This window comes from Nematolebias whitei, chromosome 20 (genome assembly GCF_014905685.2).
Source record: "Nematolebias whitei isolate Nwh7 chromosome 20, NemWhi1, whole genome shotgun sequence".
NCBI classification, from domain to species: Eukaryota; Metazoa; Chordata; class Actinopteri; order Cyprinodontiformes; family Rivulidae; genus Nematolebias; species Nematolebias whitei.
The window spans coordinates 23,746,051-23,768,387 of record NC_056517.1 but is presented as its reverse complement, the minus strand read 5'-3'; positions in this window follow the sequence as shown (position 1 = coordinate 23,768,387).

Below are 22,337 nucleotides of genomic sequence, written 5' to 3'. Positions count from 1 at the left end.
GGGCTATAAAGTACAACTTTTAAAAGTGTTGAATTGAACCCAATGGAAAATAATGAAATGGTTAGTGTTTAATTCAAACTCACACGAGGTTGAGGTGATGTTTTGAAAAAGGTTTGGGCTCTTCTGCAGAGGTGGGCCACACACATTTCTCTTGGAGTTGCAAAAGTTAGTCTCTACCTATTATTATTAGTTTTTCTCAATTTTACTGCTGGACTTTACAAAAACAATCTTTAAATAAATGTATGGTTTAACTTGGGCTTACCAACAGAACGTGGAGATGAGGGGAAATCAACAGAGGACGGACACAACACAATATGACTGGAAAGAAGCTAAATAATCTGTTATCAAAGTGATAAAAGTCTAAGCACCGTTCAGACGGTGAGTCCAGAACTCTGTTGTCTGCACGTGGTTATCTTTTCCTGTTCAAAGCTCTTGTTGCATAGCAGTACAGGCTCACGCAAAACAAAAAGAATGTAAACCATTTTGACTCCATTTATTATCATATAAATGCATGCACAAACATAATCAACATTAATTTTTGACATTTCAAAGGATTTCACAAACAAATGATCAGATTATTTAGCATAAATCATGTTTTTTATGAGTCTCACAAAAATAAACAATGCATCTCTGGACATTATTCCTCAGACGATGACCTTGAAGTATGTCCAGGGCAGGATAACAATGTAGACAGAACTGTTTAGAAAGGAGACTTTAGGCCAGAGGGCATGAAGAATGTTACTTTGCTACAACCCTTTGACAGAAAACATGACAGCCCCAAATGTCTGTTCAAAAAAGCCCCGCTTCAATCAAATAATATTTGTTGAAAAAAATGATTTAAATCTGCCACTTTTAATTGCAAGTTTACTGGATGAAATCAAGCAGCACGGTGGCGCAACTGGTAGAGCTGCTGCCTCTCAGCGAGCAGGTCCTTGGTTCAAACCCCGGTCCAGGGGCCTTTCTGGGTGGAGTTTGCATGTTCTCTCTGTGCATGCGTGGGTTTTCTCCGGGTGCTCCGGTTTGCTCCCACAGACCAAAAACATGCATGTTAGGCTGATTGGTAACTCTAAATTGTACCTAGGTGTGAGTGAGAGAGTGAATGTTTGTTTGTCTCGTTTGTCTCTATGTGTCCCTGTGATGGACTTGCGACCCGTCCAGGGTGTACCCCGCCCCTCGCACAGTGATTGCTGGACATGGGCATCGGCGACCCCCGTGACCCAAAATGGAATAAGCGGGTAAAGATAATGGATGGATGGATGGATGGATGAAATCATGAGTGCAAGGCGGCTGTCAAGGTGGATACAAAGCAGGACGAGCTATGTGGATGTAGGTGCGTAACAAAATAATGTGAACAATTAAAATACATTTTTGCAAGCCGTGTAGATGAAACTAGGCCATAAAATGCAACAATTGCAGGATGGCTCGCTGGTTGCTTTGTTGCAGACTCATAATTCAGTAAGGCCGCAACTGAAAATTAGCCCTTTTCCTCGCAATTTTAATTTCAGTTCAGTGAGCTACTGACGTTACTATCTCTCTCTCTGCACATACAGTGGTGTAGTCTACATTTTTGTAGTGGGTATACTGTGCTTAGAATCCAAAGTACACAGTTTAGTACAATGTAATCTTCAGTCTATTTTGATTTGCCCGAAGCACCTCCCTAGGAAGCAGAAGATAATGGATGGATGGATGGATGGATATATGTTACATACATACACACGCACACACATGCACATATATTATCATGTTTATTATTATAAGTTACTGTATTTTCTTTTTAGTTCAGACTTCCAAAGTAAAGTGGACAAAATATGAAAGTTCTTTTGGCTTTAAGTGGCACGTGTAATGTTTTAAATGAAGTGGTTTTCAAAATATATTTTGTGTTGTTTAAAAAAATAAACGTAATGTAATGTGAGCAAGAATCGTTGTTTAACAAGGGTTTTGCTGTTTATTGCTCTCAAAACTTCACGCTGGTGGCGTCAGAGCTTACTAAGACTTTTGACGACAAAATATAAATATCTGGTCTGAAGTTTTATTCTAAAAACTCCCTCGCCCTTGATCTGGCGATTCTCTGTGTCACTCCTGCTAGCGTCATGTAGCTGGAGCGCCTCACAGTGGCACACGCGCCTGGCGGAATACAAACAGACCCCCCCCCCTCCTCACCCCCCAAGAAGGAAGAGGGACACCACTGTTCTCTGAGGGTGTTTACGACTGAGCGGACCGACGTTTCAATATTACAACATATCAATGATGCACATGTCATGAATCATGGGCACTTTTAACTGGGTATATGGAAATTCCCAAGCTTTTCTAGTGGGTATACGGTGTATACCAGCATATCATGTAGATTGGTCTCTTTGACAGACCCTTGTCTTTCAAAGAACTATCAGCAACAGGTAAGACATTGTTCAAAACTTTTCCACAAAATCCAACGTGAAGCATCAGCTTTGGCTATGTGGCTTATACTACTTCAAGTCAACCAGGAATACATTTTCCACATCTAACATGCCTTCTGGCCTGAACGCAAGAATTCAGACATCGGACTGTGACTGATGAGCATGATGATCATTGTGTCCCCGAGTGTCAAATGCTGGAGTGTCTGGGCTGCAGCCTCAGCCAGTGATAATGAAGTGTTTCTGTCTTGCCTAACAAGCGCTCTCTAACTGCTGCTATTGTCATGTGCCCGAGTCTCTCAGTGAAATGTTTAACAACCCACAATGAGACTCCCCCTTTCTCCATGTCTGCTTGTAAAGTGAATAATGGCTCATTGCACCACGACACCTTAGCAATCATAACAGGATGTGACGCATTCTCTTCCCCACAGCTTTTTATCTCACATATAAGAAGCACACACTCACCGGTAGTGTATTACTTAAGAGTTACTTCTGTATCCACTTTGTCTGCTGCACTAACGCCACACTGCACGCCTCAGCAGGAATTTTATTGGCACTACACTGCACATATAATCACATTATTCACTGGACCAAATGAATCTATAGTCTGTGAAATCATTCAAGCAGTGTACTGATGAGCCATCACAGATCTGCTCTGGCTTTAATGGCAATAAAACACACTGATAGTCAGGACAGCGAATATGATGACTTGGAAGATGAAATACGAAGAGCTGCCAGCAAAGTTAGAATGCGCCACACTCCTTTTCTTCCCTTCATTCGTATGAAAGCGTGTCTCCAGAGGTGGTGGATAGTTTCATAAAACCTCAAAGACACTCAGCGGTTGCACAAGCACAGACTATAATGAATTATTTCTACTTAATAATGCATATATCATCGCCATAACCTGATAACTTATTTAAATTTATTTTTTGCACTGTAGCTTTTTGTATGACTACGAAACAAGAGCTCACAATCCAATTATGCCTTTCAATCATTTTTATTAATATGAATTATGAACATCTCATTAATTATGCATGAGATGGACGACAGATACTGAAGATTAGTCTAGAAGAGCAAAGTACATTTAGTTTAATTAAGTAAAAGTGAGAATTACCTGGGAAATTTGAAGTCCTTCGCTTGTTTTATGTTAGCTGCTGTCTTTATTTTCAGGTAATAAATACAGTTGATGTTGGTCTGTGTTGCACTCCTTGTCACATAGATTTGACCATGTGCACTGTGTTCAGGTTACAGCAGAAAAGCCAGGGGTAAACTTAAACTTTCTCTACCTTCACACTGCATGTTCCTCTTATGAACAAGGACAGAGTTCATGTGAGGGAGGTGTATAAATATTCTGATGCATGCTCAGTAATCCAGGTAGATGAATCTTACAAGGTTGGGTAAGGCCCTCTGGATGGATTCTTCTTGTTGTAACATTTTGTTTTTCATCCAAAAGACTTCTTCAGTCTGAGGAGCTGCAATAAACTCAGTCTTACAAATAGCATCTTCTCATAGAGGGCTGTGATCAGTTTTCATCGGGGAAGCTAAAGAGCCAATGGACAAAAGGATGGCCCAGCACAGAAGAGCAACATCATCTGGCCAGGACTCTGTAGTACATCGCCAGGCCAGCGGTCACTCTTTCAGGGATGAAGATGTTCACAGCCTTGATAAAGAGGAACGCTGGATTGACAGGAGTGAAGAAGCCATCTTTGTGAAACAAAACTGCCCATCGTTAAACAGGGGTGGAGGCCACCGTGTCCAATTGTCACCCTCCTACTAGGGGTTGAACGACTACACAATGTTTAAAGTCGACAGTAACATAATAAAAGTTGAGTAGAACTCGAGTAGTTGATGACATATATTATGCTCCTTCCATTTATCATACTGCAAATACAGTAAGTCACAGGAAAAACTAAACTATTAGTTATTATTATTAAGCTGCAAAAGTGAAAGAAACGTGCGGCACGTAAAAAACAAAACTAAAAACAGTGGGGCGGACAACCACCCCGCACCACCTCTGGCAGTGGTGCGCATTAGATTTAGTTTTAGAGATTATTATGTGTATAGGTTTTTATAGGTTTAGAGATTAATATTTTTTGCTTTTTGTTTGTGAAACAAGGTCAGAAAAGCTGGTTCTGGTTTGGCCGATTGGACCCCGGTGTTACACCATATTCTGTGACCTGCAACAGTGCATGCAACACCGCCCCCTACGGTCACAATATACGGTGGTCACAGAATATGGTGTAACACCGGTTCGCAACAAGCTCCAAACAGTCAGAAAGTTGATTAATTTTCTGTTTCCTTACAGTAGTTGAACCGGAAGATTAATCTTTAGTGAAATATTTCCATACTATTGATGCATTTCAACCTCTTTGCCAAGACTGGACCTGCTCCGCGCCATCCGTCTGCTTGGAGGAATCCATTTTGTAGCTTCTACTAGTAGTCCGGTGCGGATCACGTGACATGTGACGCAATGACGTAACTGCGATGTAATGATGTCACTGCGAATACTCGACGTGGAATTTAAAAACTCAGGAGCTGTCCTAGGAATCAATGTGTCAATTACTCGAGTAGTCTGTTAAAGCCCTACCTCTTACAAAGATGTAATTGATAGAATCACTCAGCCCTCTGTGAATAGCAAGTGGCCATCAGGGCACTAACGATCAGTCGTTAGGCTTATTGTCCTCCTTTATCACGTGAACAGCTAGTTTTGGCTGTCACCAGCAAACTGGTTGATCCACTATGAGAATACCCTGATGCATGCTCAGTGAGAAGGTGCTATTTATAAGACTGAGTTTACTGCAGCTCCTCAGACGGAAGAAGTCTTTTAGATGAAAGAGGAAACGTGTCAACAAGAAGAATCCGTCCAGAGGACCTGACTCAACCTTATAAGGTGCATAAAGATTCTTGCAACTACCGTCAACTAAAAACTGTATCAGCCCAGTCCTGTGTAGATCTGTGATGCATGTGGGGTACAAAAATAGAATGTATGTAATGCATGAGACAATAAATAAAACATATTTAAAGCATTTAATACACATTGGAAATTGGTTCATGATAGTTTTAAGCTCTAAATGGTAGCAAACTATCCATCCATTTTGTTGTAATTTACTTGTCCTGTGATTCATCACAGGGACAAAGATAGGCCCACAATTCTGATACGATCATGGCTAATTTAGATTAATTAATTAATTAGGTTTACATTTGTTTGTGTTTACTGTGGGAGTAATGTTTCCACTCTGCTGCACAAGAAAACTATAAAACTGCACACAACGAGGTTGCAGATCACCATGATGGACAACAGACTCACAAAATCCGGTCATTTGCATATTTATTTAATCTCTTTTAAATCTATGCTAAAAAAGAAAAGCCACTAAAAGCAGTAAGGTTTCTGTGCATCAGATGATTTTTTTTTTTTTTAAAGAAAGTCTGCAGATCTCACTGAAAATGTCAAGTTACAGTTGGGATGATTCACATATGTCCTTTTCCATTTGCTGTCTCTACTTTTCCTGTGAGAAATGGTGTAGCTACTGTATACGGTCTGCACAGATGAAGATAAATGAAGGCATGAAAGCTCACAGTTTGATTCCTGGATTCTGGCTTGCATATTTTATGGGTTGAACATTTCAGCTGTCTGAGAGTGTAAAACTGTAAATGCTTTGTAAATACAAAACAAAAATGCTCAGCTAAAGAGCCTCTGCAAGAATATACCGTATTCTTCATATAGCAACTTTGTTGGTCATGTTGAGCTCATTCTCAGGTAAAAATCATTATGTAGCTACTATTTTCTTTCAGACAACTTTCTCAATACACACACAATTTGGAAGGAAATGTGAGGCTGTAACAGGACGGACTGAATGACAAGAATAGTTTATTGCAGTATATATATATGCATAGCTACAAAAAGGCTACATGTAGCATACAAGCAACTCCTTTGTTTTAAGATGAATGTAACTGATTCTCTTCATTCATTTGCTCAACATGATGGATATATCAGTGCTAGCAGCAATTTCCAGAATGAAATGCTCTGTTACTCCTGACTCCATTCCCTATTTGCAGTAGAATTTATTGAAACACATTCACTGGAGTCCCCGTGGAGTATTTGCCAAACTTATACACATATCCAGACATCTGAAACTATGAATTACACACATTGCACTGATATACAGCAGAGGAACAGAAAAGGTTATAAGGCTCTTGAGGCAAATAACCATTGGAGGCTTGGATGGCTAACGTATAGCCAAACAAGACTTCTTTCTCTGTCATAGCTAAGGTGAGTTGAACATGTTTAGTGGCATATTTTTTTGTGGTACATGTACAGTTATCAATCAACCTTTATTTATACAGGTAAATCCCATTGAGCCTCGAGGACTCATTTACAAGAGAGACCTGAAAAAAGTTATCCTTTTGGATGTGTAACAGTATTTATATATTATCACAGATTAATAAATTCAAAGTTTAAATTTGAATGTATTCTTTCTAGGTTTAAGGAAAGCTATTTAGCAGCTTTCTAAACAAAATAGTTGCAATTGGATTTAATTTGTTAGCGTGTTACGACTTTGTATATTGTAATGCTCACCACATAACTGTCAGCTTTTCTAATGGCCTCTATCCACATAGACTGCAGTTTAAAGAGACAACTAAAAATAAAGACATCTTCATGTCATCCAAACAGATGATGTAATCTGCAGGGGCTCTGTAGTGTTAATGACAGATTTGGCTTTGAACATTAACCAAAGCCTCATACAACTGGAGGGGAATTTTAACCTGACTCACAAATGGAGGTAAACCCAGAGTAACTAGACTGAGGGAACAGACTCTTAGTATAATTAAAGTGACTTTATTTACAGTGTGGTAGTATATACATATATATACACCAGAGGATGGGAAATCTGGGGAAGAGTGTAAGAGTGACTGTAGAAGGGAATGACAGGTACAAGTTGTCTACTGGTATGTAGGAGGATTGCAGTGTTGAGAGTAGATCAGAGGATTCCACAGAGGTATGGTCCAGGGTGGGGGGTAACAGAAGGTTCATAGAGGTTAATAGATGGGCAAGTGGTGGAGGAGCAGCTGAAAGTAAACCAAGATGAAGGATTGCAGGGATCCAATGGTGAGTACTGGTCTAGAGGGCACGAGTAAGGAGACAAAGATTCTAGGACTAGAGGTTTAGGATGCAGGTTCTAGGAAACACAAAGGAGATTACAAGATAAATTAATTTCTTAGGTTAGATATTGACAAGGAGGCCGATAACAAATGCCAGTTGGTGTCTAATGCTCCAGCAGGGAAAGGATCACTTCTGCAGTCTCTTACAGGTATGCTCATGGAGCTAGTCCAGGAGATGACCCACAGCTGCTGCTCATTGGTGCCGTCCAGTAGAGATGCATTCGGGCCTAAAAATTCCGACCTGGCCAGGCCCGAACCAGTATAATTTTTTTCTGAGCCCGACCTGAAACTGACCAGTTAACTGTGATTACAGGTCTGAACCCGACCCCCCCCCCCCCCAAAAAAAAAATATTTTTAATTTAAACAAATTAGTTTGACATGATTTAAAAACGTATTTCAAAGAATGGAAGATAAGTTTTCTTGTTTGTTAACAAGAGTCAGCGGATTATTATAGTTATTATAATATTATAGTTATTAACGTCAGAGGACGCGCATGGCTGATGATCCAAATTGTGTCAGTTTGGATCAAGTCCAGTTGGGCTTCAGATGGATCACTGGCAGCAGTCTATTCAAGCTGAACTGAACTTTTTTTATTTCATTCAGCCGGTCGGTCAGCAAGCGGTCAAACGGCAGAGCGTGGCTGGTGATCCAAATTAGATCGTCAGCCATGCACAATCAAAAGCCCGACACCAACCCGGTCTGCCCATCCAGCACATTATTCTGTCCAGGCCGGGCCGGGCGAGGGCCTAGGTTAGAAATGACAGCTCTACCTCCCAGAACTCAGAAACCTGCAGAAAGAACTGGAATCAAACACTGACTTAGTTCTGACAGTTACAAAAGATCTTTGGAATATTTGGAGCCTGGAAAATGTATTAGTCTTTATGCCATTATATGTGACTGACTATATATCCAACACGTTTAGAGTTAGGAAATGAAGAGTTGTGGACTCACTCAGTTTTAGCTTCTTCTTCTTTCGGCTTTTCCCTTTTCAGGGGTTGCTACAATGAGTCATCCTCCTCCAACTTACTCTGTCCTCTGCATCCTCGTGGACTCAATTTTAGCTGGAAGGAAAAAAGTCTTCACTTTGACATGCTTCTTTTTTTGAGCAAGAGCAAGTTTAAAAAAAAAAAAATCGTCTCAGACTGCACCAACGATTTAAATGTAATCTTTAACATTTAAGGACATTTTCATTTCTCATTTGTGAGACATAAAACATAGCTTTTTATTAAAACAAAAGGCAGAATCGGATCAATCATCATTAATATAATTTAGGTCAAAATTGCAAACCTCATGCCATGACACCCCTCTCTGCTGCCAAGCAGTTTGATGACAGATTTCACTGTAGGAATAGTGAGCCTGTTGCCTAGCACTGCATCTCCCCCATCTTTCTTCTCACATATGCCTCCCCTTTCTCCCCTCTGTACTTTGTAGGTGGTTCAGTGCTGTTACCACACACAGTCAGCGGGGTATAGTGACTGCCTCATAGGTCTCTGGTGTCTCAGCACCCCATCTGTCATCGCCGGTCAGGACGGCTCCATGCTGTGTCCAGGGAACATCAGGCGTGGGCTGGCCACCTTACCGCCTGGCTTTGTGCTTTCAGTGTATTCTCGCGCTTGCAGAACTGCCAAGAGATTGGATTTGTGTCAAGTCAAACAGCAGGTTTTAGCAGATATCAGCTGTAATCTTTGTGTGTCCATGTGTGGCCTCTGCTGAAGCTTTTCACGGCGTCAGCAGTTATCATGTCCTGCATGACAGAGTGCAACCAGAGACGTCCACTCACATATCATAACTAAATGTGATGGCTCACAGAATGATAGGCAGACTGCTGTGCTTTCACCTGCAAAGACAGTATGTTTAGAAATTAATGGGAAGGCCTAGTATCTTGATAAAATGCACTTGGAAAAGTAATCCTGGCAAAAACATAGTCTCTGTGCATTTTTGAACGCTATATGTGCATACTTGTACAAAACCAATAGGTTTATAATAAATTAGAGTGCTAAAAATATAGAGAGCCTAAAATGCTGCTTGCATTTAAATAAAAGTATTATTAGCAATAAAAAAAAGACCTCCTCACCATCCCCATCACCCCCATAGGATGAAGATTATCAGTATCAGTTTGAGCCCTTAAGGTATCAACCTAATGAAACAGTATACAGTACATGAGTACTATCACAAGCAAAACTTCTAAATAAAAAAATAAAAAAGTGAAACTCTGTCTAAAACCTTTAAAAAGGTGTCAGACACATCAATGTTTGTAGCATCTGCTGAAACTGAAATAAATAAATCAGACCAGTCATATTTATCATAAAGGCCAACACGGTCTGATGAGAATACTTTTGGCACTTGAGCAAATTTTGTTCATGACCAAGCTCTTGACTTGAATACTACAGTATTTTATACTTGTCTATGTTTTATTTGCATAAATTACCAAACTTTTGTCAAAATGATGAGACACTGACATTCTGGGAATGTTTCAGTTCTTTTAAAACCCCATGAGACTACCACATGAACACGACGATAATTTTAACCAGACATAGAGCGATAAAAATAGAAAAGAAAAGGTTCCATTCGGAGCCATGCTGTCTGAGGCAAATCAAAGTAAAATCCAATAATTCGACACTGGAGATGAACTTGGATCTCTTTGACTTAATCTATCAGCATCCCATTAACACCCGGAGTGTTTTCACGCCTGCTGGTGCACAACAACACAAGCACATTTTGGATTTTGACAAAGCAGAGCTTCAAAACTGAGATATGATTTAGTTGCCTAGAAATAGAGAACTATAATGTTTTATTCTGGTGACTGAGCTTGGTACTTAAAAATACTTTCTGCTTATTTTTGTATTTTACCAGATTTATCAAGTTCAAAATAAAAAAAAAGTAAAGGGAAAACTATCAATTTATTTCCTGCTCGATGATTTCCAGAAGGTCAGGTATTTTTTTTAATATGGAACAATTCTGTGTTTGAAATTACATTCTGCTTCTGAGAGAAGACAGGCAAAGGACACGGAAAGGTTAAAGTCCAAACACCAAGGTTTTTATGTGCAGAGAGGAAATCTGCATTTCAAACTGCACGGATGAGTGGCAGACAAAGGGCAAAATCAGTTCAACCCTTAAATAAAAATAAAAATCTGGTTCAAACAGAATGTCAAAAACCAAAGGGAAAAAGACTAAACCCAGGAAGCAAAGAGCAAAGTCACCACAACAAAAAACAGACTATAAAAAGTACAATTAATTATGGTATGGTATATAGTTTATTCATTTTAAAAAAGTACAAAACAATTCCATAACAATATAAAAAAAAAGATACAAAAGATTTAAAATGAAAGGCAGCAGAAAGAAGAAAAAATCTTATTATATCTGCCCCTTTTTACAAACAATTATTTCAGACATAATAATCTTCAAGTAACAGTACAAAATGAATAACTCTTTCTAATTTTTCTAATTCTAATACAAAACACACACTAAGCTACTTCATATATACTTTTTTAACAATTCAGCTTTGATCTTTTTCTTAAATGTACACATTGACTTGGCATTTTTAACATCACTCTCTAGACCATTCCACAATCCAACTCCTTGGATTGAGGTAGACCTTCCCTTCAGACTAGTTCTGAATTTTGGTTTGACAAATATCTCTATCCCCTTAAGATTGTAGCAACTTTGTCTTTTAACAAAATTCCTTTGGATATTTAACGGTAATGTGTTATTTTGAGCCCTATACATAACTGATAAAATACTGTAATCTACTAAATCATGGAACTTCAATAACTTCAGTTGATGAAATAATGTGCTTGATGGGTGACTGTAATGCTTTCTGGTGATAATTCTTACAGCTCTTTTCTGTAAAATAAAAATAGGTTTTGTAAATGTTTTACACGCTTTCCCCCAAACATCAATGCAATAGATTAAATGTGGAACAATGATTGTGTTATACAACATGTACAGAGCTTTATCATTTAATAATTCCCTGACTTTGTATAGTACTGCAATAGATTTAGATATTTTTGTTCTTACAGAATTTATGTGATTTTTCCATGTTAGCTGTTCATCAATGATTACACCCAAAAAATTCATCTCATTAACTCTACAAATCTCAACACCCTCAATTTTAAATGGATCATCAACAGTTCTCTTTTTGTTACTAAATATCATGTATTTAGTTTTATCTAAATTTAATGATAATTTATTAAGTTTAAACCAAGTTTGTATTTTATCAAATTCTGTCTTCATCAATTCCAACATCCGTTTTACATCTTTACCCAAACAAAAAAATGTGGTGTCATCTGCAAAAAGGACACATTTGAGGAGTCCTGATACATTCACTAAGTCATTCACATATAAAATAAATAACTTTGGTCCAAGTACAGAGCCTTGAGGAACTCCACAAGTGATATTGCACAGGTCAGATCTTACACCATTTATTTGTACAAACTGTTTCCTATCTTTTAAATAGCTAGATACCCAGTGTAATGCTGGTCCTCTTATACCATATTTATTTAATTTTTCAAGGAGAATAGTGTGGTCAATAGTATCAAATGCTTTTTTTAAATCAACAAAAATACTAACACAATACTGTTTTTGATCGACAGCAGTAGTTATTTGTTCTATTATTTCCATGAGAGCCATTGATGTAGAGTTTTTTGCTCTAAACCCATACTGACTGCTACTTAGAATGTTTTGTTTAGTAATAAATTTATCTAATCTGGTCACAAATAGTTTTTCTAGAATTTTCGAGAACTGTGGTAATAAGGATATTGGTCTATAATTATTGAACACACATTTATCACCATTTTTAAAGAGAGGAACTACCTTAGCTACTTTCATATTGTCTGGAAATATTCCTTTTGAAAATGATAAATTACAAATATATGTAAACGGCTCGATAACATAACTCATTATGTCCTTTACAAACATCATATCCATGTCCACCCAGTCTTTTGATCTCTTATCTGTAAGATTTTTTACAACATTCATTATTTCTTCTTTGTCAGTTCCATTAAGAAAAATACTGTTGTCACAACTTATAACTGAATGGTTCACATTATTGTCTACTTTTGGTATTTTAGCTGCAAGGCTTGATCCAACGTTCACAAAATTATCAAGGTAAATGCAGAAAACAGGGCAGCACGGTGGCGCAACTGGTAGAGCTGCTGCCTCTCAGCGAGCAGGTCCTTGGTTCAAACCCCGGTCCAGGGGCCTTTCTGGGTGGAGTTTGCATGTTCTCTCCGTGCATGCGTGGGTTTTCTCCGGGTACTCCGGTTTCCTCCCACAGACCAAAAACATGCATGTTAGGCTGATTGGTAACTCTAAATTGTCCCTAGGTGTGAGTGAGAGAGTGAATGGTTGTTTGTCTCGTTTGTCTCTATGTGGCCCTGTGATGGACTTGCGACCCCTCCAGGGTGTACCCCGCCCCTCGCACAGTGATTGCTGGACATGGGCACCAGCGACTCCCGTGACCCAAAAGTGGAATAAGCGGGTAAAGAAAATGGATGGATGGATGGATGTTAGTAATCAACAGTGGTGAGATCTAAGTACAAGTACTTGTTACTGTCCTCAAGTACATTTTTCCTGTATCTGTACTTTACTTAAGTAGAGTTAAACGTGGGTACTTTCGACTTGGACTCTGTTACATTTTACATTAAGTATCTGTACTTTCTACTACTTTACATTTCTATAATATGTTGCATTATAAGTTACATTCACATTGTGGTTTTTTGATTTGTTCTTTAGTTTCAAATTAACCAATGGTGAGAGGGGAATTGGTCCATTCAATCACTGCAAAAGTGGGCAGGTAACGTTAGACCCACCTTCAAGAAGAGCTGGGCCAATTATGTATATTTTAGTATATACATCATTGAGCTGAGTGCACCCATAGCACCACTAACACACCCAAAATGGATTCCACCACGGAGAGTCAGCCAGAAGATACACGTCACCCATAGCCTTATTGAAAAACTATTAAAAGATTATTGAAAAATTATTGAAATATTATTGAAAGGTTTCAGTACAGCAGGACAGATCGTCTCTCTCAAAAGAGCCAGACTGGACTCAAAAAACTTTGAAAACCAACTTATTCTGAACTTGAACAAGAAATTCTTGCTGCAATATTAAAATGTGTCAGTTCATGGGATGTTAGGACAGAAGTCAAGAGATGTCTCCAAATGTCTCGACACTCGGCTCCAAGTTTTGAAAATGGTGTCAGGAAGTTAAAATACTGTTCACTATTGACACATTATAAGGTTGACTAGACAGTATTTAACTAGAGTCGATGACAAACTGGAGTCGAAATGATCAGAACCTTTTCCTTTGTTAGGTCTAATGCTCCTTTTTTCAGGCAGACAACTTTTACTTAAATGTTTTACTGCAGTTAAAATGAAATACTGGTTTTCCTTTGTGTTAAATAAAAACTTTCAAAGGTATAATCATTCCTCTTTCTTATTTTGCTTAATGGCATTTAACTCTGCTGGTCAGCCCTGAAATTCTGACGCACAGAACCACAAGTCCAAATGTGAACTGTGTCACACAATAAAAACATGTATTATCTGCAGCATTGTTCCTTAAAATGGCTCAACACTATTAATATATTACAGAAAATATACATACGGTGGGTACATTTAATGATATTGTAGACCATTGCATTAGATAATACATTCAGCATGTACTTTTACTTTTAATACTTTAAGTATTTTTAAATGCAAGTACTTATTTACTTTTACTTAAATAAAAACGCCAATGTGGTGCTTCTACTTTTACTCGAGTACATTTTTGTATTTTTAGTTGTACTTTTACTTAAGTACAGTGTTTGAGTACTTTCTCCACCACTGGTAATCAGTTGTGAAATTTGAAGGTAAATACACAACAGTTAATTTTTCCAATTCAGAATTCTGTCGCTCATATAAACAGAAGCCAAATACAGCACACTACTATAAAAATAAATCCAGGCGCTGCTGTAGTTTGTACTGTTCACTTCTGTGGAACAGTAAACGATCAGGAAGTCAGCACCAACACCAAGATTAATGCGAGCAGACATCTTCTGTCACAAAGCATCACGCTTCAGTGTGTAAATGAGAACAAATGACACACTTTGTCATTTGTTTAGACTTACACTTTATTGCAAGTTTGTGTGTACCCTAGTTTGTAACAGTAGTGGTTCTATCAGACGTCCGTATCCCGTTGTTTCAGCATTTTTAAGCCACTTGCTAACCCAGATTTGGTCTCAGCTGAGGCCCAACCCAGATCTGGTATCTTAGCTTGCTGTTCTGCCAAATGGGTGATTTATCAGATTTAGGACTGGTGGGAAACCAAATGATTTATGGTCACTGCTTCTCCTGTTCCCTCTCAAGTCTTCTCTAGAGGTCGTGCCACTTAAAGCTGGACAGATAATTGTAAAATACAATAAACTATAATCTCTAAGAAGCCCTGCAAAATCACAGGAGACACTCTTGACAGATCAGAGGTAGGAATTATTTGACATTTACTCTCTCACATCACAGACATATGTTAGCCTCAGCATGAGTTCATGGTGAACTGAATGTGATCTTGCACCTGCGTGCAAGCTAGCACACATATGTGTAGAGTGATGTAAGGCTGAATTAATGCATGTGCCGAGGCTCTGCCAAATCTATTTCTTATCTTTTCTGTTAAACTCGTGACTAATGAATAAAACATCTGAGAGTAAATACAGATATTTATATTCAAATATAAATATAAATACTATGCAACAGCTCTTGAGATTTTATCCTCTTCTTTTCCCTTTACCCATTAATCTATATGCACTTGTGTCAGCGTTTATTTTATTTTTTCCTTATTCCATTTTAGCCAGCATGAATAAATGTTTGATCCATTATCATCATGCATTCAGTAAACACTGCCTGGGGATATGAGCTGGTCGAATGCAAACAAGTGAGATCAGTCGGTCCTAAATGTTGGTCACTAAGTCAAGGATGTCAGGCCTTCAAAATGTTTGACAGCTTAAATCATCTCTCAGTGCAGTTGGAGAAACAAAAGAGATGTCCGAAAGATGGAAAAAATAACAGAAAATAATGAGTTTCTTATATACCGTATTTTTCGCTTTATAAGTTACACTTTTTTGCATAATTTACATGCCCTGCAGCTAATAGGCCAAAGCGACATATTTATGGATTTTTTCCCCATATTTATAAAACCAATTTTTGGCTGAGGTATGACTGTTTTCTTTCATTCTGACTGAATTGTTTTTAAACAGTACCACTTTCAGCCACTTGATGGCAGCAGAGTAGTAGTAGCAGTATGGCATGCTGTTGTATCATGTAATAGGTAAACGTGACTATAATGACAAATTCAAAAAAGTTCAAGACAAAAAAAAACCTGGACTTTGTTAAACTTCATTTTATACTTTATTGTTTTTTTTTTTTGTTTTTTTTTTACTCTTTTGAAGTTACCATGTCCTGGAAGACTGAGAATCTTCACCAGCTTTTAATGATACAATCTGCTTGCCAAATTGTAGGGATGACGCCATCTTGTGGGCTTTCTCTGTCTGTGCACCCTTGTGTCATTAATCCTGATTGATTTCTCCTTCTGTTTTCAGCTGTTTGTGATCACGTCCTGTCTTGTCTGTGGAGACAGGACGCCTGTCAGTGAGTCTTGTCCTTTGTCGGTTCGTCGTTGGGTATTGCCTGTCCTGTCCTGTCTAGTCTGATTCAGTCCTGACCCTATTTTGTAAGTTTGCTGCCATGTCAGCCTTTTGATTTATTATTATTAAAGTATTTTATTTTGTACGTCTGCCTCCTGAGTCCTGCCTGCTCAACTGGGTTCTCTCCTGTCCTGACCTGCCTGAAATCCTGACAGTACAACAAGACAAACCATGAACCCAGCAGGTGAGAGATTTTTGTCTGGACTCTCTATGAAGGATTACTCTCAACTCTGTGACACAGTCCAGAGGTATGTGGACTCAGCCACCTCCTGTAACCTGTGGGAAAGGTGGGTGGCCATAAAAAACATGTTAGACAAATATATTCATCTTCCCGGACTAATTGACTCTCCTGGTATGGAGGACATTTTGGACAAGGTGCTGGAAGAAGAACATTGGCTGACACCGCTCATCCACCCGTACACTGACAGTCCTAGTCCTCCACCCAAACACCACTCTGTCTCTGAACCAGTCCCATACTCCCTGCTCCTGAGATCCTCGTAGCTGCAGCCCCTGTGGTTGCCTCCTGGCTTACCACAGTCCCCGTAGTTTCCCCATCTCCTGCAGCCTCTGCGTTACACACGCAGTGCGAGGATCCAGCCCGCTCTGAACCCACAGAGTCAGACACACTATCACTACCTTCATGCTCCACTCCTCTCTCTTGGCCCGACCCTGGACCTAAATCATGTCACCACCCATGTCTGAGAGGTCAACGACAGAAGGGTTCCAGAGACTCTGTGCCAGAGTCTGCATCAGCCAGCCCAGAGTCTGCATCAGCCAGCCCAGAGTCTGCAGTAGAAGACTCTGAACCTGCTCAGAACCCAGAAACAGCCGCAGAAGATTCAGAACCTGCAGTAGTACCTGAACCTGTGGCCACCGCCGACCCGTCTGCTGAGCTCCTCGCCACCGACCCGTCTGCTGAGCTCCTCGCCACCGACCTGTCTGCTGAGGTCCTCACCGCCGACCTGTCTGCTGAGGTCCTTGCCGCCGACTCGTCCATTGAGGTCCTCGCTCCTGGTCAGTCCGCTGAGGTCCTCCCCGCTGACCCATCCACTGATGTCCTCGCTCCTGGTCCATCCGCTGAGGTCCTCGCTTCTGGTCTGTCCGCTGAGGTCCTCGCTCCTGGTCTGTCCGCTGTGGTCCTCGCTCCTGGTCCGTCCACTGAGGTCTTCGCTCCTGCTCCGTCGTCTGAGGTCTTCGTTCCTGACCCAACTGCAGAAGATCCTGACCCAACCGCAGAAGATCCTGAATCAACCGCATGAGATCCTGGCTCACCTGAGGTCTTCGTCCCTGGCTCGTCTGAGATCTTCACCCCCTGGTCTGTCTGAGGTCTTCGCACCTGACCCGACTGCAGAAGAGCCTGAGTCAACCGCAGAAGATCCTGGTCCGCCTGAGGTCTTCATACCGGTTCGCCTGAGGTCTTCGTCCCCGACCTGCCTGAGGCCTTCGTCCCCGACCTGCCTTAAAACCTTCGCCCCTGACCTGCCTGAGACCCTGCCTATCCTGTTCCTGCCTGAACGGCCTCCCACCCGCCTGTCTGATCTGTCTGAATGGTCCATTGGATGACCTCTCGACCGCCTGCCCTGTCGACCCTGGCCCAATGAATAGTCTCCCGGCCACCCGTCTGTCCTGATCCTGCCTGACTGCCACCCTGGCTGCCTGTTTGATCCATCTAATCCATCTGAATGGCCCGTTGGACGACCTCTCAACCACCTGCTCCTGTCGGCCCCGGCCCAATGAATGGTCTCCCGGCCACCCGTCTGTCCTGATCTTGCCTGGACGGTCTCCCATCCACCTTTGCTATAATTTTGAGCAAACAAATAATTGTTTTTAGGTGTTTATCTTGTTAAATTTGCACAGCGACTCGTCGTGTGCACACATTTACTTCCGCATACCATCAAAGTGCATTTATTAAACAAACGTTAGACTGAGACACACATTTACTATAATTTCGAGCAATCAAATAATTGTTTTTAAGTGTTAATCTTGTTAAATTCTTGTTAAAGTCCTCAAAGTGCATGTTCCCACGGCTGCCATTTGGCAGCCCATCAATTTTTGGTGCAACACCGGCCCACATTTCCGAGTTCATCCCACATTTCCAGGTTTTCAGCGGTGACGTGTAAGAAACGCAACGCGTCAGTGGTGACGCATAATAATAGATGCAACGTATATGGCAAAGCAATATATTTATGAAATTTTCCACTTTATTAGACAAATATGGACTGATGCGACTTATAGGGCAGAGCAACGTGTACTGCAGAAAATGTAGTACATTAACACAGGAAGTGAGGGGGCTACCCTTGTGGCCATTCAAAGATATTTCAGCTTAATTCAATGATAATTTACACAAACAGCAGTACAGATTATTATTAACAGCACATATCAGTATATCAGCATATACTGTATGAAATACTGCTGTTTGTCATTGAGTACTTTCATATTTTTTTTATATGCTGCCTACTTTTTGTTTTATCCTTATAATTTTCTAATATAACTTCACTGCCCCTTCAAATGAAGACCTTATATTGCATAAAAGTAGCCCAAACAAGAAATTTCTAAATAGCAGGCAACTGCTAACGTTCCTCTCCTCATAAATCACCATCTCACATCATTTGACTAACAGGTGATGGATTTTTGGAATAAAGCATGAAAGAGCAGCTTGAGGGAGAGGAACAGAGGCTCCTTCAAATTTTGGCTTACTAGTCTATCTGCTTTTCTAATGTGCTCTGTTGTAGAGAGAAAAGTGGAAATTGGAAATACCCTCTGTCTGTTTATTCATCCATCCCTCCTTCCATGAATGTTGTAAGCTAGGTAATTTGAAAAATGAGTAAGGTACCATCTTCCTTTTTGGTGTGTGGCTGCATCTAGGCGTAAGAATGGTTCATATCAAAAACTGGGATGCCACGTAAAAATCCGAAATGGCCACCACCATTAAACGTGTAAACAGACCACACCGATCATTTGAAGAAAATGTGCTTTCTAGTTTTTATATACTGCTTAAAAGTATTGTTTCCTCCAATGTTTGGGGTGACCCTTTGGGTGGCTGAAGAATAATCTTTGGTGGCCAAGGCCATCAGTGGCCATCTGCTGGCTCCACCTTTGTGCCTGGTGGTGGATAAAATGGCTTCTGCCATTTGCCATGATCAGTAATTCAACGCCACCTCAGACAAAATTAAAAAACAATAACCTCTGTTCTTATATACAATGTAACTCCTCCCCACTTGAATATCTTGCTTCACAAACATTAAGGTTTACTTGCATTCCCTGTTCATTTCCAGCGCAGAAAAACACAAATCTCGAAAACTACAAACATTCAATATTCAAACACTTCGGTGATGGAGACATCGGCATACTTCTTGTCTCATCTATAAATAGATTTGTATTGACTACAAAAAAGTACTGAACAAAGTATGTTGCCTAATTATTTAAAAAGGAACACAACTTTTTAGATTAAAACATGAAACCCTTTTTTATATTAAGGAATTTCAATACAAGCAATACAAGCTGATAACAATGAATTTCTCTGGATTTGATTTAAAATATGTTATAGCTACAGTGTACATTTTCTGATAGAGATACAGTATTTCAGTACTATGCATGTGGCTGTTGTAATTTTTATCAGCTGCTGTCTTCTGCAAGGGTTGCCACAGTGAGCAAACTCACACAAAGGATTTGGGAATTGTTTTACTCTAAATCAAAGTCACAGTTTCTTTATTTGTCACATGCACCACATGTGGTACATGAGGTAGAACAAAAGTGTGTACACAGGGTCCCAGTTACATCCAACAAAAGTATAAAATGTAAAAGAAAAACAATAATAAGATCTAAGATATGAACTAAGAAAAATGTTAAACTAAAAATACACTAAGCACTAGTAGCATAAAAACAATACACCAAACAGCAGCACGAACATGAGTCTGTGTGAGCAGATGAGTATGAACGAACACAACAGATGCCATTCCTGATCCAACCTGGGCTAGAACCCACGGCCTCAACATTGCAGCACTGAGCTACCTCAACCTTCACTATGTGTATGATTGATTGAATGAAATTCATGTCAACACAAATGATTTGTGCTGATTTCTTAAAGCATTTGGGCTGAAATTTTTGAGGTTCTAACGGTACAGTTCAGTGGTGTAGTCTATACGCAAGTAGATGGAATATACTCACTAGAAAAGCTTGGAAATTTCATTACACCGTATATAAGTCACACTTTTTTGCATAATTTACATGCCCTGCGACTTATAGGCCAAAGTGACATATTTGTATTGTTTCCCATATTTATAAACCAATTTTTTGGCTGAGATATGACCGTTTGCTTTCATTCTGAATTTAAAAAATGAGCTGTACTATTTTCAGCCACTAGATGGCAGCAGAATAGTAGTAGTAGTAGTAGTAGTAGTAGTAGTAGTAGTAGTAGTAGTAGCGATATGGCATGCCGTTGTATCATAGGAAAATGTAACTATAATGAAACAGTCAAAAAAGTTCGACAAAAACAACTGGACTTTATTTATTATACTTTATTGTTTTTTTTTTTTTTTTTAACTTTTTTGAATTTACCATGTCCTGGATGATTGAGAATCTTCACCAGCTATTAATGACTCAATCGGCCTGCCATAGTCTCCCCACCTTCATTCTGCTCGCTTCTTGAACTGACCATCAAACCTGCTGCACCACCCCGGCAAAATGCAGCTAATTTGACCATTAAAGTGCATTTATTAAGCAAATGTTAGACTGAGACACATCTTTGCTATAATTTTGAGCAAACAAATAATTGTTTTTAAGTTTTAATTTTGTTAAATTCTTGTTAAAGTCCACCCGTGCACACTCCCGCAGCCGCCATTTGGCAGCCCATCGATTGTTGGCACACCAGCCAACATTTCTGGGTTCAGCCCACATTTTTGGTTTGTCAGCAGTGATGTGTAACAAACACGACACATCATCGGTGATGCATAATAGATGTGACGTATACGGAGAAGCAACATATTTATGGATTTTTTCCACTTTCTTAGACAAATATGGACTGATGCAACTTATAGCGCGAGAGCGACGTGTACGTCGGAAAATACAGAACCCACTTAAAAGTGCCTAATCACATGAGCCCATGTCACGTATCATTGGCAATGATACATGACATGGGCTCATGTCATTGTCAACACATTTGGAACATTTTATAGACACACTGAGTTGTTTCAACATGTTTTTTGTATAATTAATACTTCTATGCTTACTACTTAATACTTGAACATGTTTTGCTTTGATACTATTTTATAAATTCTATAACATGTTTTTAATACAAAGTCAACTGTTGTACAAAGTTTGTTGTGTTTGTTCAAATTTAAGCAACAGAGAAATTTTGAAATATGCTAAAAAAAATCAAAAATAAATTAACGATTACATTGTACTAACCAGTGTACTTTAGTTTCTAAGCACAGTATACCCACTATAAAAATGTAGACTACACCACTGGTACAGCTGCAAAAGTTATAGCAAATACTGCATATATTGTATTTGTCGCAAGTGACTACAACAACCACAGTTCAACTGTCTGTTTTTTACAAGCTTTTAGAAATGCTTTGTCACAATCTGCCTTCTCTGATCAAAAGCCCTCCCTTAAATGTGCAGATTGTCACCTTGTGTGAAACTAAGATGTTCCACACTGGAGTGCAGACAAACCCACCGTGGGACAAATGCACTCTTTCTGTATGAAAATGATACTTGAAAGGTGAGATAAAATATTCACCAGAGAGAAATATAGGAAGATGGCTCATAGCCTTGAGCAAGCAGAGCTCCTGCTGCAAGATAGCAAAGGAGAGGGAAAAAGATTTGGGGAAACGTGTGAGAGGGAATACAAAAAAGATTTATGGAGGACCAGATACAGATGGAGTAGGTGAGAAAATGTCCAGCAAGCAATCAACGCCTCCAATCTATAACCAGTTTGCAAATGTGTAGTAAATAAAACAAAAGTTTACGCATTTCTAAAGCATGTTCATATTACAAATTCCCTCATTTCATGTTAGGATTTATAAAGTATCCTGATGCATCCTAATTAATCCAGGTAGAAAAATCCAAAAAAGTTCAATCTGGTCCTCTGGACATTCAAAAAAACAAAAAAC